Genomic DNA, 18,290 nt, shown 5'->3' on the forward strand with positions numbered 1-18,290 from the left:
TTTATGTGACACTTTTCGCTTTTCGAGAGTCAATTTGAATAAACTTTGAAGCTAAATTGGATTAGATTAACTTAATATTTTAAGATTAAAATTTATATATTTGAAAATAACATGAAAAGTACTATAATTTGTAACTTTTCTCATATAAATTTGGTAAAAAATACATCTTAAAATGTTGATCAAAGGTCATGCAGTTTGAATCTTGGGAAACGAAAAATGCTACATAAATTGGGACAGAGAAAGTATAATTAATGGGTTCAAGTGAATTCCATATTATGTGATGATTCATGTAAAAGTTCCTCTTCCATTTTACTGTAATCGTTGGACATGTCGTGTTTCAAGTGTATCCTTGTTCAGGCAGCCTGTCTTTTGTATGCATTTTCTTGTTTCCTCTACAGCGAGAAATGCACGAAACAGTAAGTTTTTCTGGTTAGGTGTCACATTTAATAGTTCAGAATGTAAATCTTTGTTTACCCATAAATCGGTACTATTGAATTTGTATACATGGTCAAGAACACGTGGATCAATGTAATCAAAGTAATAAAATAACAAGCAATGATTAATAAGACAATTGAAGATAAAGTATAAGCAATTTATATAGCCTGAGCCTTGGAGAAGCTTTGAGCTAGAGTCTCCGGGTGTTAGAACTATTAGTACCTCAATGAATCAAGCAAGAACAAGAGAAAAGTAAGAATGATCTCAATGTGTCATCTTTCTGTAAAGTGTTTCTGATCCCTTTACAATGAAATTACAATGCCTATTTATAGTTGAGTTATGGGATACACATTTCATGAATTGTGCTCCTACTGATCTCGGGCATTAATACTGTGGTAATGATGGGCAATAAAGATGACAATTATACTCATTAATGCTCTGTGCTCTATGTAACGGTTGACCATTGGCCTTCATGTGACTATGTGAGCCTCTTCGATTCTCCGGGCCAAAGAGTTTTAGCATGTTTCCGGAGCCACATAAGTTCCATCAGGGACTTCTTTTGCTGACTCATATCCGTCTTATCCTTACCGCCACGTGTCGCCATAATATTCGTCGAGCTATAGCCTAGGAATTTTCTCCAATACAAACCTTGTGGAAAGTATTTGGCAGATAGTGTGATCGCGGTGCATGCTCCAATCAAATTTTCATTATTGATGTCATGATCGTAGTATTGGGCCTATGTTTTGTTAACCACATAACTATTATACACACGTACACGTTAAAGCTTAGTTTATCGGTTTATGCATATTCTCTATGGTACTATGTTGTTTGTCGGACATGATGGATTTTTCTGCGGCCATGAGAAGTTTAGCCTCAGAAACACGTGAACTTTTGTTTGCTACGTACAACGTTAGAAAGGAAGAAAGGAAAATGGTGAAGATTTGCTGCATAGGAGCTTGATATTATGTTGGTATGGCTCCACCATGGCCGTCATTGCACTCAAATGCCCTACATTGAAGTAAGGGTTCAACGAAAAAGGGTCAGATTTGACTTTGTACTCTTACAAATAAGTTATATTTGTCCTTCGTTAAATTTTTCAACATGTTTGATCTTATCATCCAACTTTGAGCCCATATTTGCCCTTTAACTGTAAAAAATAAGTCATATTTACCCCTACTCCGTTAATTCTCATGTACCACCTTAATTTTCCTATGTCGCCTCTATGTGGCGCCTAAGTAAAAAAAAAAAAATTGTCGATTAAATATACTCGCTCATTTAAACTCTTCTAACCTGCCCGTACAACCCGACCCATTATAAAATTAAAACTCAACCATTAAATTTGTTTTCTTTTCATCTTCTTCTTTTCACTTGTCAATACCCAATCAAAGCTTCAAAACTTGTCCTTTCACTGTGGATTTCATTTTTTTTTCAAACCATTTTTCCACAATACTTGTAAGTCCTATTTTCATCATGACAAATACTTAAATATTGTAGAAATCTTAAAAGATATGATAAGTCCCATTTTTTTAATGATTTTTCTGGGAGTGTTATGTTTGCTGCAGTCTACCCTTATTTAACAATAGCATGTTACACAACCTACTCAGTTTGTCATTTGAAATACCTAATGGTTTAACAGTACATATTAATAGTAACAATAAGTTTTAATTATATATGGATAATGGTTGTACTTGTACTAATAGCAGCAGTAGTCAAACTTGAATAGTCACTCTCTTAATTGTATGTTCATAATTCTGCTTATGACTTATGAGTTATCTAATTAGATAACTTTTAAAGTACAAGAATCAGGCTAATCTTCTCTGTATTATTAGAATTTTATCAGATGTTGGCTCCAGAATTCCACCTCCTCGAGGAGTAGAATAGTGATCTATGAAATCAAGTTGAAGGATCTATTTATCCTTTCTTAAGGCATGAAACCTCTTCCAACAGTATGTTATAAAGACAAATTAACATGAAACAGTGAATCAGGGATAGGAATCTGTGGAAGAGGAACAAAAAAAAAATGAGAAAAGAAATGGTTTGAAAAAAAAAAAAAATGAAATCCACCGTGAAAGAACAAGCAAGTTTTGTGTGTGTATTGAAAAGAGAAAAGAAGAAGATGTTGGGTTTTAATTATTTAATGGGTTGATGGGTCGGGTTGAACGGACAAGCGGGCGGGTTAAAAGAATTTAAATGGGTGAGTAGATTTAATTGAGGAAAAAAAAAATACATAGGTGGCACATAAGAAAATTAAGGTGGGACATGGAAATTTAGCGGAGTAGGAATAAATATGACTTTTTTTAAAGTACAAGGCAAACATGGCCAAAAAGTTCGATGACAAAGACAAATATATTGAAAAAGTATAACAAAAGACAAATATAATCTATTTATGAGAGTACAAAGATAAATCTGACCATTTTCCGTAATTGTTTAGGCCAGTGTGTCTTTTTGCCCCCGATTTACTTATGTGAGCTTTCTTTATTATATTGCTACATCATCAGAGTTTGACCTTCACGCATACTCAAACCTATGGTGATTGTTGAGAGAGGGTTCAGTAGGTACATTTGTAACACACATTTAGGGGTTGTTTGGTCAGGTAAGGATAAAAATTCCGGGATAAGATGTGGGATTATTTTATCCCATGTTTGGTAATGCGTATTAATTAATCCCGGAATCATTTTATTCTATTATTTGTACTAAAATGGTAGAATTACTATCTCATATTGAAGGTGAGATAAAATAATCTTATGGCGCTTATCCCATCCTGCATATCAAACGACCCTAATACGTTACACCCTTAATTAAAATGTCCAAATGAAATTTCATGACAAGTTTGAGGGGTTGACTGTGTATTTGCCTTCTAAAAGAACTTGACACAATTAACTATTGGTCCGTACTGTGTAATGGTTTATTTAGTTCACACATGACTTTTAACTAACAAAGTTACTCCTAACTGTTATGCGTTAATATGCCTTGCTATTTTTATTTTGGGATAAAGGTGTAAATATATTCCTTAACTTTGCGATTTAGAGTAGATATATCTCTTATTAAAAAAGTAGTGCATATATACCCCTGTCGTTACAAAAATGGTGCAAATATAGCCCCATCGCTACAGAAATGGTGCAAATATATCCTTTTCGCTGCTAGGTTTTTTTTGAAAAATCATTTACCTTATCTTTTAATTAAGAAAATGTCACGTGGCTTTAAAAAAATAAGTCTACCCATTTATTTCTAGTAGACTTATTTTTTTAAATCCACGAGGCAGTTTTCTTTTCTAGTAGGTTGTCTTGTTCGTTTTAAAAAAAATATCTCATTGTTTTAAAAAAAAATTAATACTACCCATTTTTTTAAATGATCTAAACCCGACCCACCCGAAAAAAAATATAGGTAAACTTATTTTTTTAAAGCCACGTGACATTTTTTTAAATTAAAAACAAGCTACATGATTTTTTTTTAAAAAATTATGTTAGCGAAAAAGGTATATTTGCACCATTTGTATAACGACAGGGGTATATATGCATCATTTTTTTAACGAAAGGTATATCTGCTCTAGATCACAAAGTTGAGGGGTATATTTGCACATTTTCACTTTATTTTTTTTGGTGACCTCTGCTGTTTAGATCATTATAAAAGCCTGCTAACACTTGAGGAAATATCAAAAACACTTACCGTTTAAAAAAGAGATAATACATCAAAACACCTCAAGTATCATTTTTTTTTTTTTAGTTTCCTACCCGAACTATTAGGCGTGAGAGTTTCATACCTAAACTATCACCGATTAGGTTTGCAAGCAGACACACCTTAACTATCAGCCCATTTTTTTTTAATATTACCAACTGCAAAAACACACCTCAAAAATTTTGAGGTGTGTTTGCAAACTAGTTGGTGATATTCGTGTAGAAAAAGTATTTTTGAGGTGTGTTTTGCAAACTAGTTGGTGATATTCAGGTAGAAAAAGTGAACAACTGATAGTTGAGGTGTGTCTTGCAAACTAATCGGTGATAGTTTAGGTATGAAACTCTCACACCTGATAGTTCAGGTAGGAAACTAAAAAAAAAAGTGATACTTGAGGTGTGTTTTTGATCATTATCTCTTTTTTAAACGGTAAGGAAGAAAAGTGAGGTTTTGATGTATGTTGCTTCCTCAAGTGTTAGCAGGCTTTCTCAACTAATTTGCAAAACACACCTCAAAAATACTTTTTCTACCTGAATATCACCAACTAGTTTGCAAAACACACCTCAAAATTTTCGAGGTGTGTTTTGCAAACTAGTTAGTGATATTCAAGTAGAAAAGTGAACAACGTTGGAGAATTGGCTATCGGTGTTTCATAAAACTAATCGGTGATAGTTTAGGTATGAAAACCTCACACCCGATAGTTCGTAGAAAACTTTTATTTAAGGTGTGTGACCATTATCTCTTTTAAAAAATGGAGATCATTTATTCCTCTGCTTTCAACTTTGTTGGAGTGCTACAAACGGAGAAAATCAACACAAGAAAATTTGCCTCCAGGTCCATGGAGACTCCCCCCATTGGGAGTCTCCATCACTTGAGAGGAGCCTTATTATTTCCACACCGTACTCTTACAAATTTAGCAACAAAATATGGTCCTATAATGTACTTGCAACTCGGAGAAATTCCTGCTGTGGTCATATCGTCGCCTACCATGGCGAAAGAAATACTAAAAACTCACGAACTTGCTTTTGTTACTAAGCCACAACTTACATCCATAAAAATCTTTTCTTACAATTATAAGGACATTGCTTTTGCACCGTACGGTGACAATTGGAGACAAATGCGTAACATAATGTGTTATAGATCTCCTCAGTGCCAAAATGATCAAGTCCTTTAGTTCAATTCAGAGAGATGAGATTTCGAATCTCGTTTCATCAATCCGATCCACGAATGGTTCTCGTGTTGTCAACCTAACAGAAAAAATCCTTCTGTTTACAAACTCAGTGACTTGTAGATCAGCCTTCGGGAAAGTATACACAAATCAAGACGAGTTGATAAAGTTGTTGAGGGACGGGCTGGATACATTAGGAGGATTTGCTGTGGCTGATTTGTTCCCTTCGTGGAAGTTACTTCACAAGGTGAGTGGGGTGTATTCGAGACTTGTAAAGCTGCATCAGAAGGTTGATGCGGCTCTGGAGAACATTGTTAATGAGCATATTAAGAATCGAGCACTCGAAAGCACGGAGCATGGTGATCAGTTTGGAGGTGAAGATTTGGTTGATGTTCTCCTAAGAATTAAGGAGGATGATGAACTTCAATTTCCAATCACAAGTGATCATATAAAAGCAACAATTTCTGTAAGTTTTCTCCTTAATTATGTTAGAAACACTGAAGTGTTAAGAACTTTTTACAGAATTAGGTCACCCAAAGGATATCTACAGGTAAGTCTTCACAATAAATGAGATTTGTAATCTTTAGAATAAGACATGTTACTGGTTACAATAGGTAAAGGTGATCTGATAGTGCATATTTTTTCGTGCTGACATCATATATAACTTAAACATGTCCTATATATATATATATATATATATATATATATATATTCAAATATGTTAGTCTATTTATATGAACTTATCTTTTTGCTGGAATAGGACATGTTCGCAGCTGGAACTGAAACTTCAGCTGCGACTATTATTTGGGCATTATCAGAAATGATGAGGAGACCAGAAATTAGGGCCAAGGCACAAAGTGAAGTGAGACAAGCCTTCGAAGGAAAGACAACTTTTGATGAAGAAGATCGTGATAAATTGTCATACCTAAAGTTAGTGATCAAAGAAACATTAAGGCTACATCCTGCAAGTAATCTACTGCCAAGGGAATGCAGGAAACGAACAGATATTGATGGATATGCAACACCTCCTAAGACTAGAGTACTAATCAATGCATGGGTACTTGGAAGAGATCCAGAAAGTTGGGACGACCCTGAGTTTATTCCATTTGGTTCGGGAAGAATGTTTTGTCCCAGAATGCAATTTGGTTTAACTAATGTTAAACATCCTTTGGCTCGGCTCCTCTACCATTTCGATTGGGCGCTTCCATATGGAGCTAGTCCAGAGGACTTGGATATGATAGAAAAAAACTGGATTATGTGCAGCGAAGCAGAAAGATCTGTGCTTAATTGCCATAGATCACAGAGATGATGACAAATTTGATGTAGTGCTTTAAATGATGAAAAGTCATAAGTACCATATAATGCTTTAAATTTTGGTGTGTCTTTGTGTCTCCCTTTCATCTTTGAAGTTAACCTTGAAAATGTGCAATGAATAAGATCTACAGTTGATTGTACAGTTTTGGTTAATTAAAAGGTTGGACCAAAGAATCTGTCCTACCATTTATGTAATAGTATGTAATGTAATGTGATAATATTTTACTGTCCTTTTTTCTAACACTTCTTTTTTTTGGTGCACATGGATATCCCAGATGTAGTTCAGTACATCAAATGGAATCCCTTATCGATAAATATGGATTGTGAAACTGATTAAGGAATTAACATGGAACTTTGTATCCCCATCACGATATCAACAGTACTAATAAGTCGATCTCCTGTTATACCGCAAGTATTCTCCAAGAGCTATTGGTGCTAGGGTGTTCATGATCGTCTGTTCGATATAGTTTTTTGAAAAGAATCGATTGGATATTCGGTTTTTAAAAATACTATACCAAAACAAAAACCTTAATAATTACAGTCCGCTTCTTCTTTTTTCAGTATCTGTTTATCCGGTTAAGGTATTGTTTGGTTTGAGTTTTAATCACAAGTCACAACAGTAAGGGTCACAAATAATGGTACGAATAAACGTATTATTGTTAACACTCCGGCAAATACATGGATGATATTAAGTTGAATATCACCGCCTATAGTTTGTAATAGGGGTGTACAGACAAAACCGACAAACCGCACCAAACCGATAAATCGAGTCAAATCGAGAAATAAAATCCCACTAGTAGTTTGGTTTGGTGTTGAAAAAAAAAAAAAAAACCGATCGTAATTGGTTTGATTTGATTTTAGCTAAAAAAAAAAAAAAAAAAACGAACCGAACTAAACCAACCCGACATTACATGTATTCAATTTTAAAAATATTTTATACATAAAAATATTTATTTGTAATGTAATTTATAAATATTTCTTAAATTTGTTTTTTTCATAGTTTTTTGTCTTTTATCATATTATTTCAAGCTTGAATTTAGAATTTTGAAAGTCAATGAGATAACTCATGAATGTTAGTAACTCAAATAAAGTTCAAACCAAAACCAACTCAACACTAATACTAACAAAAGAAATTCAATTGTAACACTAGAAATGACAATAATGTTAGATATTTGTTATTTAGTTTTGCATAATTTGTTTAAAGAGTGAAAAAACATAACTTAATTTTTTTCTTTGTCATATAATTAATATTTATTAGCCGTACTTATTTTAGCATGACTTAGTAGTTTTAGATTATGGTCATTTCCTTTGTGGCTTATTAATTAGTAATATTTTATTTTAACCGATTTTATTGTCTTTTTTGTTAAATATTTTAATACAATATTATCACTCATCTCAGTTTTGGTGTTATTTTTCGGAAAAAATCCGAGAAAACCAAATAACCTGTGAAAAGCCCAAATTTTATTGATTTGATTTGGTTTATAAATTTAAAAACTCAACGCATTTGATTTAGTTTGGTATTTAAAATCCAAACCAACACGATCTATGTATACCCCTAGTTAGTAATAAGCATTGGCGGATGAACTATCTTAGATTAGAAAGAATTTTGTGCGGCAAAAACCCGCGTGGAAAGAACATTACTTAACGGTATGTTGAGGTGAAATGCACGTGGCCATTATAAGACGGCAGATATGATGACATGGCACCACGTGGACGTCGTCTTAAAGCAACGGTTTAGATAACTCAACAACCATGTTGATAATCCGGAATGGTGGTTGGGTCCGTTTAGCAAGTGATTTCCTACGTGAGAGACCTGGGATCAATTCTTCTTGCCAACAACCTTCTCAATTTGAGCTCACACGAGGCTTACCTAGTGTGGTTTACATCTCCTGTGTGATTTGCGTCTATCGCACTCAGATTTTTACCCGCAGTGCACTCAAAAGTAGTAGATTTTTAGTTACCAAAAAAAAAAAAAAAAAAATGTTGATATGGATGCATTTCCTTTATGCACGAATATCGACAACATTTTAATTAGCACATCAAAAATTTGTCTGTTCATTCGAGAAATTCCTACCTCTCTATCTATCTCTGAGATGTTTGAGTCTCCGAAATCCATGGACATGAAAAATATCGATGCAATAGTGCTGGGAGCATTTACGGCTACATTTATATGAATGACTTGTATTTTTTTTTTTTTTTTTTTATTAATATAATATCATCGCAACGCACTCGAACCCTCACCAATAAAGTGAAAGTTCAAGTAGCCAACCAACTAAGCTACTAGGTCCCACGTCCATCTTATTCTTGTTTTTCTTCGTTTCACTAGGGCACGCAAATTTTTAAGCTTTTAGCTCACAAAACTTTATTTACTTTAGTCTTCAAAAATATTATATAGAAATCGAAATACCCGTCAAAACGAAAACTTCTATTTGATTTGGTTCAAGTACATATTTAACTTAATTTATTTGATTTCCTTTTAAGCAAAACTCGTCCATGAATACCAAAATTCGTAACCAAGAGAGTCATTACACCTAGAGAAACACAATGGACAAGCACAAGCCATCTGGTGTTCAAGTCAATAGATTTTTTTTTATTTTTTTTTATTTTTTATTTTTTTGTTTTTTTAAGATGCTAGTGACTAGATCAACTTACATACGCCTCTCGTTTAATCTACTGCACAACTTACTACATCTCAAAAGTGCCCAATAAACCTGTTCACAAGATAAGAGCGGAGCATAAAAACTCACCCTGGATGTTGGTAAATTTTTCAATTTTTTTTATTACATTCTTTTTTTTTTTTAATAGGTAACCGAAAGAATTTTATTAAAGTAAAGAGGGGGTCAACTTTAAGAAAAAGCTGGATAGAAGTACAACTAAAAGATAAACTTTACATTGAGTGTAAAGAATTAAGAAACTCAGCCAATACCTCCGGCTGTAAAACGTTTACCGAGGTTAAGTTGCACCAAAGATTAACCAAAAATATACATTTGTGTTTTAGATTAACTACATTGTCCTTTTTGTTATCAAAAACTCTAGCGTTTCTCTCTTTCCATACAACCCACCAAACTACCGCCGGGATAGACTTCCTATGTAACCCGACGCTTTATGCAAAACCCGTTTGTGCCATGAGAGGAGAAAATCAACCGTGCTCCTAGGTATGCACCATTTGATACCAACATGACACATAATAAAATGCTAAATCTGACTGGTGAAGCTGCAATGCGGAAACAAGTGGTTCGCATCTTCCCAATCCCTTCCGCATAGGGAGCAACAATTACAAAGTATTTTACCTTTCTTTTGCAAGTTGTCAAGAGTAAGACATTTTCCATGAGCTACCAACTAAGCAAAACGTTTGACTTTGTGAGGCGTCTTACTTTTCCAAATAGTCTTCCAAGGCCAAAGGGATTGTGAAGATGACGAGCAACAGTGTGATCAACAACCGAGAAGAGACCTTTAGAGTTGGTCGTAAAAGAGAGTCTAAATTGAATGGTAGGAGGAGAAGTTTGAGTAACTCTAAAAGCAAGTGAGAATTCTTCAACTTGGGATCATTAAAGTTTCTTCTCAAGGGGGATGACCACCCTTGGTCTCCGCCATGTGTCTCACATGGACAAGAGAGGGCTGTGGTTGTCCGAAAAGAAAAGGGAACAAATCCTTCAGAGGAGAATGACCAAGCCACGCATCATGCCAAAAACTAATTTTCCTTCCATTACCCACCCTGAATGAAGAGTGATCCCCTAGAAAATCCCATAAAGCTCTAATATGTTTCCAGACCCCAAAGCCGAGAGGTGGAGAAGGGATGTTAGTGGTCCACATTGAAGAAAAACCATTTTTAGAGCAAATAACAGATTTCCAGAGAGGTTCTTCTTCTTCTGAATTGAAACGCCAAAGCCACCCTGGGGTGCTTATCGAGCATTCGATTACGGTGTATCGGTTTTCGATTTGTAAATATGCTAAACCAAAACTAAACCGATAAGATATTCGTTATTAGTTTTCGATTTATCGATTTTTGGTCCTTAACGGTTCGGTTTTGGTTTAACCAATTAGAAAATACTCCGCTAAATTTTTTTGCTTTCTCTTGTTTTCATTTGTTAATATATATACACTGCCTTCATGCATAAAGTCTCCACACAAATTACAAGGCAAAAACTATAAAATGTAATCGTAGCAATCTTTCAAAATAAAACCGCTTCTTAGTTTATTTGTTCATAAACAACACCAACTTTTCAGGAAAACTCAGAAGAAGACAAACTATAAAATACAAAAAAAATAACAAACATCACCAAGCCAAAGAACTTTAAAGATCCATTCGAGAGAACTCGCAAGTCCTAGTTTCTCTAGAGAGGGATCGCAAGCCCTAGTTCGTATGAGAATTGAGAGAATATAATTAGAATAAGCATGCCTGTGATATGTAATTTAGAAATAGGATTTTTGTATTTAAAAATTATAATTTAAAGCCACTAATATATAATTAGGGATAAAAATGTAATTTTAATATAAGCTTATTGGATCGGTTTAACCATTAACTAAGTCCTTAAAACTGAAAACCGAACCGATAACCCAATAAAAAATTTACAAAACCGTTTACATACCGTTACCCCAATAACCCGATATCGATAAACCAATAGCGGTTTTATTGGTTTGGTTTATTGGTTAAACCGATTTTTGCACACCTCTAACTTGCACAAAAAACTTTTATTTTGAAGTCTCAAATTTTTAACGCCCAAACCTCCCATTTCCTTATCCTGAATAACAGTATTCCATTTGACAAGGTTGTAAGCCTTTTTTTCCTTGTTCCCTCGCCATAAGAAATCCCTTCGAATCTTGTCAAGCTTATTGGAAACGGATACGGAAAGCGGAAATAATGACATTTTATATGTGGGTAAAGCATCTAGAACACTGTTGATAAGGGTTACTCTTCCATCCAAAGATAGATACTGTTTTTTCCAATTTGACAACCTCTTTTCGCATTTTTCCAGAATCCCATCCTAGATGGAAACCGAGGTAGATTTTGCGCCTAGGGGGAGACCTAAATAAGTTGTAGGAAAGGAGCCAATGGAGCATCCTAAAATACGCAAGAAACTGATTTATTCATTCACTTGGAAAAGTTTTTCAAAAATTTATATAGACCGAGATTGCCTCAGTAGAATAACCTCGGATAAAATTTGAGAAAACATCACATAATTTGATTTGGCTATGACATGCACAAAGGATTAGAAATCCTAACACATGGAGAAAAACTCTAATCCATTGTTGAAGAAGTTTATTAATGAGCTTAACCCTTCCATGACCAATATGAAAAGAAAGGAGATAAAACTCGTCCGAGTCCTCCGTGAGAGGGGAGAAACCTTGAGGTGCCATTAGTGAGGATGGAAAACTTGACAGTAGATATGCAAAAAGAGATCTAATTGATCCATTTTTGCCCAAAGCCCATATTTGCCAAAAGAGATAAGAGAAAACAATGTGATCAAAGGCTTTCTCAATGTCAAGTTGAAGAGAATCCGGGGTGTTCTAGAGTCAACCCTCTGTTTGGATGGTTGTTTCCCGTGGTTCATTAATTAAGATGCAATATGGTGTTGTATTATAGATCGTATTAATTATCACAATATTTACACCGTATCGTTTGTTCGTTTAATAACATTTGTATTGTTTGGTTTGATTGTATAACCGCATAATAACTTGTAAGTTTACTAAAATACTCTTAACTCTTAATGAGAAATTAATTTATATATATATTAATAAAACTCATGTAAAGAATAAAATAGAATTTAGGTAGCGAGTGGGTGGAGCATAATGCGGCTAGGTGGCCAGCCGAGAAACTCACCGTGGATGTTGGTAATTTTTTTTTTTAATTACATTGGAGAGGAGCGGGGTAATTAATTGCGTGGGGCGGGGGGTGAGATGGTGGGGCGGGGGTGAAATAAGAGTAGGGTGGGGTGGGTGGGTGAATGGTGGAGCATGAAAGATAATGGAGAAATGAAACACGTAACCACTGAAAAACCACTAAATCCATGATTTAAAAAATTGGGACTTTTCATGGTTATAATGTTGGTAATCACGGTTTACAACACCATACCACATACAAGAACAATGAAAAAAACTTTAAGTAAAACCAAACATTAATGAACCACGAGAAACCACCATCCAAACGGGTAAACGTTCATTCGCTATGGCCGCACGATTTTTTAGTTGCTTTCACGAGAGAGAGAGTTTTTCACTTTTTAGCCTCTCGCCAAGACTTTGGAGAGAATCTTATAAAAGCTACCCACAAGACTGATAGGTCTGAAATCACGAACTTCCTTAGCCCCCACTCTTTTAGGAATGAGAGCAATAAAAGCAGCATTGATACTCCTAAGGAAATGTTCTTTTTCATGAAAATAATTCAAGGCATTAAGGAAATCAATTCTTATGACACTCCAGCACTTTTGATGAAAACCCATCGTGAAACCATCTGGCCCTAGCGATTATTTATCTCCTTCACATTCTTTCAAGACTGCAAGAACCTCTTCTTCAAGAAAAGGTTGTTGGAGTTCCAAGTTATCTTACAGACTTTTAAAAGTCCGAATAAGATGAGCGAGGATCTTCACTGTACAAGGATTTGAAAAAAGCCAAAATTTCATTGTTAATAGATTCTTCTAAAATTCGCCATTAAAAAAGTGATTATCAATGTGGTTATTTTTTTTATGAGTTTCTACGGGGTAAATGAAACGTGGCGAAATTACAAGCTGGGATTCGAACCCTCACCAACTAAAATTGTCACTCTTATGTTGGTAATCAATTCAAATACAAGAACTTTAAATTGTCACTCTTATGCCTCAATCGATTTAGTCATCTTCTTGGTATCTGACTTATTATTTTAGGCGTAACAATATGTTGCATTGAGCCATTCATAGATCTATCTACATCATCATTTTTTTATCTATTTATTTTTTTGAGCTTTTTGGAGAAGAGGAAGGAATAAGCTTGTAAGTAGGGGAAAAGGAACATGTTAGAAGAGACTAATAAAGCACTTGACGAGATTTTAACTACGCACTTAAGTAATGCATGTCGAATGAGAACTAGTGAGATGCAATCCAGATCTTACTAAATCCTTTTAGTTCTTGTATAGGGCCAATCATGGCATATACAGTTGCAGGACGAATACAGGAATATTCCCGATGAACGCAGTGTCGTGGACATGTTGGGAAGGGATTTCTAGCAGTGTTGTTTGGCACAGAATACGTATACATGGATTGTCCCTGTTGCAAAGCCATGTTAAGGATAGCAGCGGACAACGATATTGCAAGAAATGCAAGATGTCAACATTCTTTGTGTATGAGGGACTTCTAAAACTTATCACCTGGCAATCATCTGTAATTTAACGATCTTAATGATGAATTTTCCAAACTGCAATAAGGTGAAGTTATACACTTCATGCTTCATAACAGTGGTGAGCCCTTCTAGTCATTTTCTACAGCCACACCAAATGACAGATAACTCAGCCCCATGTACACTATCTTAGTACATCGGCACAGGGAATAAGAACATGGGTCAGAAACAAAAAGGAGAAAGATTGAAGAGGCCGGCGATAATTGGAAAACGAGACCAGGGGTTATGAGCATCGCCAGGTACACAGCGTGGTTAGGACGCCTCATAGAAGTGCGCTTATGCAGTCTTTAACATAAATACAACCCCAGCAGCATCTGATAATAGAGAAGCATCTCTAGGTAGCACATAAAGTGATATCCTTCCACAAAACAGTATTGCAGCAACAATAATTGCAGTACTTATATCCAAACAAATATGCAGCTGTCATTCCTAAAGCTGGGCAAGGTAAAAGCTCCAAGTAAGTTTAATGAATCTCACAAGAAAACGAAGTGTACAGAAATTGGTAACCTGGATAGTCTTGAAAGATCATTCTTGCAATCTTTACACATCCAAACTCCAAAAATTGAGCCACATATACGCACAACACATGAACATGACCGTAGTTTGAGAGAGGAATTTGGTGCCACCAGTTTGGTAGCCAACAAGAAGGGAGGGTGTTTCATAGTGGAGATTGGTTGTTCAGTAGGGTGGAGATGTAAGTAGCCAAAGGTTGCTCGGAATACCTGACCATGGTTACTTGGGAGTTCAGGTGGAGTTTAGCACCCGCTCATTCACAGAGCACTGAAAGGAGAAACTCAAAACGGAATAAAAGATGGAAGTTGGTAGCAAGTAAGTCTTCAGAAAATGAACAATGTGTCGCTGCAATTAGAGAGCGGGATTTCTCCATTGGTCCAGGTCATTTCGGTGCAAGCGGATCATTTATGGTGAAGAGAATGATTTGTGCTTGCAGCTGTCCAAGTGATTGCCAATAACCAGCATCCCTCTTGGGAGGAGAAAATTTTCATCCAGGATCTTTATCTTTTGAGTCAAACCCAAAGTGACAAGTCCTCCTTTAGGAAATAATAACAGAAGACATAAGGGGAATGGAGCATGGCAGAAAGACCATTTCCTCTACCCATTATGAAGTATCTTTGTTGCATAAACATAGTACAAGCCCAAATCTAACTCCTAATCTACTTGCCCTTATAATGGCTAGGTATTACTCTTTGGTGATAGAAACCAATGCATGATTAAAAGCTTTGTGTAAACTGATAAACTGAATGAGCAAAGAAACAGATACTAGTCATCTGTATTCATTACGAAATGAGAAAAGAGATGTCATCTGCAAACGCAAAGAAATTACTTAAATGCAAGGTAAGCAAACACAAATTATTAATATGTCAGATTGATTTCCAACAGGGGCTAAAAGACAATGAAGTTCAACATTTTCTAATTTTTTTCTTTATACTCTAGTAAAATACTTCAAATAGAACTATACAACAAAGAGCAAGTTCCATTTGCAAAGCAATTAAAATCTATAAACACAACAATTTCCCCAATTAGATAAGGGAATAAAGACAAGCCAAACATTAAAATGCTAGCGAGGGAGAACCTGAAGCCTTCTCTATAGTCTGGAGAAGCAAAACTATAAATTCTTCATCGTAGGTATCACACTTTACGTTACAGCAAGCTCATTCATATATAAATCGCATACTAAGAAATTAAGAACTAATCATTATATATACTCGAGCTAATTAGCAGACAGTTCGAACCTCATGTTGAAGAAGCAGCCCTAATAGCTTTCTGCAACTCACTCTCAACATCACTAGCTCGATTCCCATTTGAAGCTGCGCTCTTCTTCACCTCTTTCTTCGCATTCTCGCCCCCATTATTCTTCTTATTCCTCCACTGCTCGAATCCACCTGAATTCTCAACCACTTGAACACCTAAAAACTCTCCCTCATTAACACCTTTCCTAATAACATTCCCCATATTCATTTCATCCAACCTATTTTTCATCTCTCTATTCTCTCTTTGCAGCATTTCTAACTCCTTTTTCATCCAAAAACAAAGTCTACAGTTGTATAATTTGTACAGTTGGTTAAAAAGGTTGGACCAAAGAATGTGTTCTACCATTTTGTCTAGTATGTAAGTTGATCATATTTTATATTTCTTTTTTCTAACACCTTTGTTGGTCCATATGTATATCCCAGATTAAGTTCAGAACATCAAATCGAATCCCTTATCAATAAATATGGATTGTGAAAATGATTAAGGAATTGATGTGTAACTTCATATCAAATCATTTCCATCACGAATTAATTAAGTTCATACAGTCCGGTTCTTCTCTTTTCAGTATCGGTTTGTCCGGTTAAGGTTTTGTTTGTTTTGAGTTTTAATCACAAGTCACAACAATAAGGGTCACAAATAATGGTTTGAATAAACGTATTATTGTTAAAACACTGGCAAATACATGGATGATATTAAGTTGAATATCACCGCCAATAGTTAGTAATAAGCATTGGCTGATGAACTATCTTAGATTAGAATAGAATTTTGTGCGGTTATCTTTTCCAAAAAGCTGTGTGGAAAGAACATTACTTAACGGTATGTTGAGGTGAAATGCACGTGGCCGTTGATAAGATGGCGGATATGATGACATGGCACCACGTGGACATCATCTTAAAGCAACGGTTTAGATGACGCAACAACCATGTCGATAACCTGAATGGTGGCTGAGTTGGTTCAGCAAGTGACTGGAATCAATTCCCCTCGCAAACAACCTTCTCAATCTGAGCTCGCACGGGGCTTACCTAGTGTGGTTTATATGACTGAGTTCGTTCTATCATGTTCTTGCGAAACTATGTACATTGTCTTAATTTTCTCTTATAAAATAGTTTAGTTTTTCTATTTATAACGTGGTGTTTTATGTTTTGTTTGTTCCAACTAATTTGTAGTCCTTTTCCTCTCTTCTAATTTCTTCTTTATCACTCTGCTTGCATTAACATTTAGATCGATCTTATTCTTCTTATTCTTCGTTACACTAGGGCACTCAAATTTTTAAGCTTTAGCACAACTTTATTTTACTTTAGTCTTCAAAAATATTATATAGATATCGAAACACCCGTCAAAACAAAAACTTTTATTTGATTTGGTTCAAGTATATATTTAACTTAATTTATTTGATTTCCTTTTAAGCAAAACTCGACCATGAATACCCAAATTCGTAACCAAGAGAGTCATTACACCTAAGAGAAACAAAATGGACAAGCACAATCCCTCTGGTGTTCAAGTCAGTAAATTTTCTTATTTTCCTTTTTAATTTTTAAGATGCTAGTGACTAGATCAACTTACATACACCTCGTTTAATCTACTGCACAACTTACTACATCTCAAAAGTGCCCAATAAACCTGTTCACAAGATAGGAGCAAAGCATAAAAACTCACCCTGGATGTTGGTAATCAATTCAACTGCAAGAACTTTAAATTGTCATGTCTTATGCCTCAATCGATTTAGTCATCTTCTTGGTATCTGACTTATTATTTTATAGGAGTAACAATATGTTGCATTAAGCATTCATATATCTATCTACATCATCTTTTTTCTTGAGAGCTTTTCGGAGAAGAGGAAGGAGTAAGCTTGTAAATAGGGGAAAAGGAACATGTTAGAAGAGTTTAAAGCACTTGATGAGATTTGAACTACGCACTTAAGTGATGCAGGTAGAGTGAGAACTAGTGAGATGCAATCCAGATCTTACTAAGTCCTTTTAGTTCTTGTATAGGGGCAATCATGGCATATAATACAGTTGCAGGACGAATACAGGAATCTTTCCGATGAATGGAGTGTCGTGGACATGTTTGGGAAGGGATTTCTAGCAGTGTTGTTTGGCACAGAAAACCTATACATGGATTGTCCCTGTTGCAAAGCCATGTCAAGGAGAGCAACTAACAACCATCTTGTATAACTTATCACCTGGCAACCATCTCTAATTTTAGCGACCTTCAATGATGAAATTTCCAAACTGTGAAGTTACAAATTCCATGCTTCATAACAGTGGTGAACCCTTCTTCTACTAACCTTTCCAAATGACTAGATGAATAACATTTTCTACAGCCACAACAAACGACAGATAACTCAGCCCCACATAGACACAGGGAATGAGAACTTGAGTCTGAAACAAAAAGGAGAAGGATTGAAGAGACCAGGGGTTATGAAGCATTGCCAGGTACACAGCATGGCTAGGACGCCTCATGGAAGTGCATTATGCAGTCTTTAACATAAATACAACCCCAGCAGCGTCTAATAACAGAGAAGCATCTCTAGGTAGCACATAAAGTTGATATCCCTCCACAAAAC

General features: G+C 35.3%; 1 pseudogene; it reads left to right on the top strand.

Moving 5' to 3' along the window:
• The first annotated feature begins 2,750 nt into the window (after positions 1–2,750).
• LOC132053869 (premnaspirodiene oxygenase-like) lies at positions 2,751–6,817 on the top strand (annotated as a pseudogene).
• The last annotated feature ends 11,473 nt before the right edge of the window (positions 6,818–18,290 follow it).

This window comes from Lycium ferocissimum, chromosome 4, assembly GCF_029784015.1.
Source record: "Lycium ferocissimum isolate CSIRO_LF1 chromosome 4, AGI_CSIRO_Lferr_CH_V1, whole genome shotgun sequence".
Lineage (NCBI taxonomy): Eukaryota > Viridiplantae > Streptophyta > Magnoliopsida > Solanales > Solanaceae > Lycium > Lycium ferocissimum.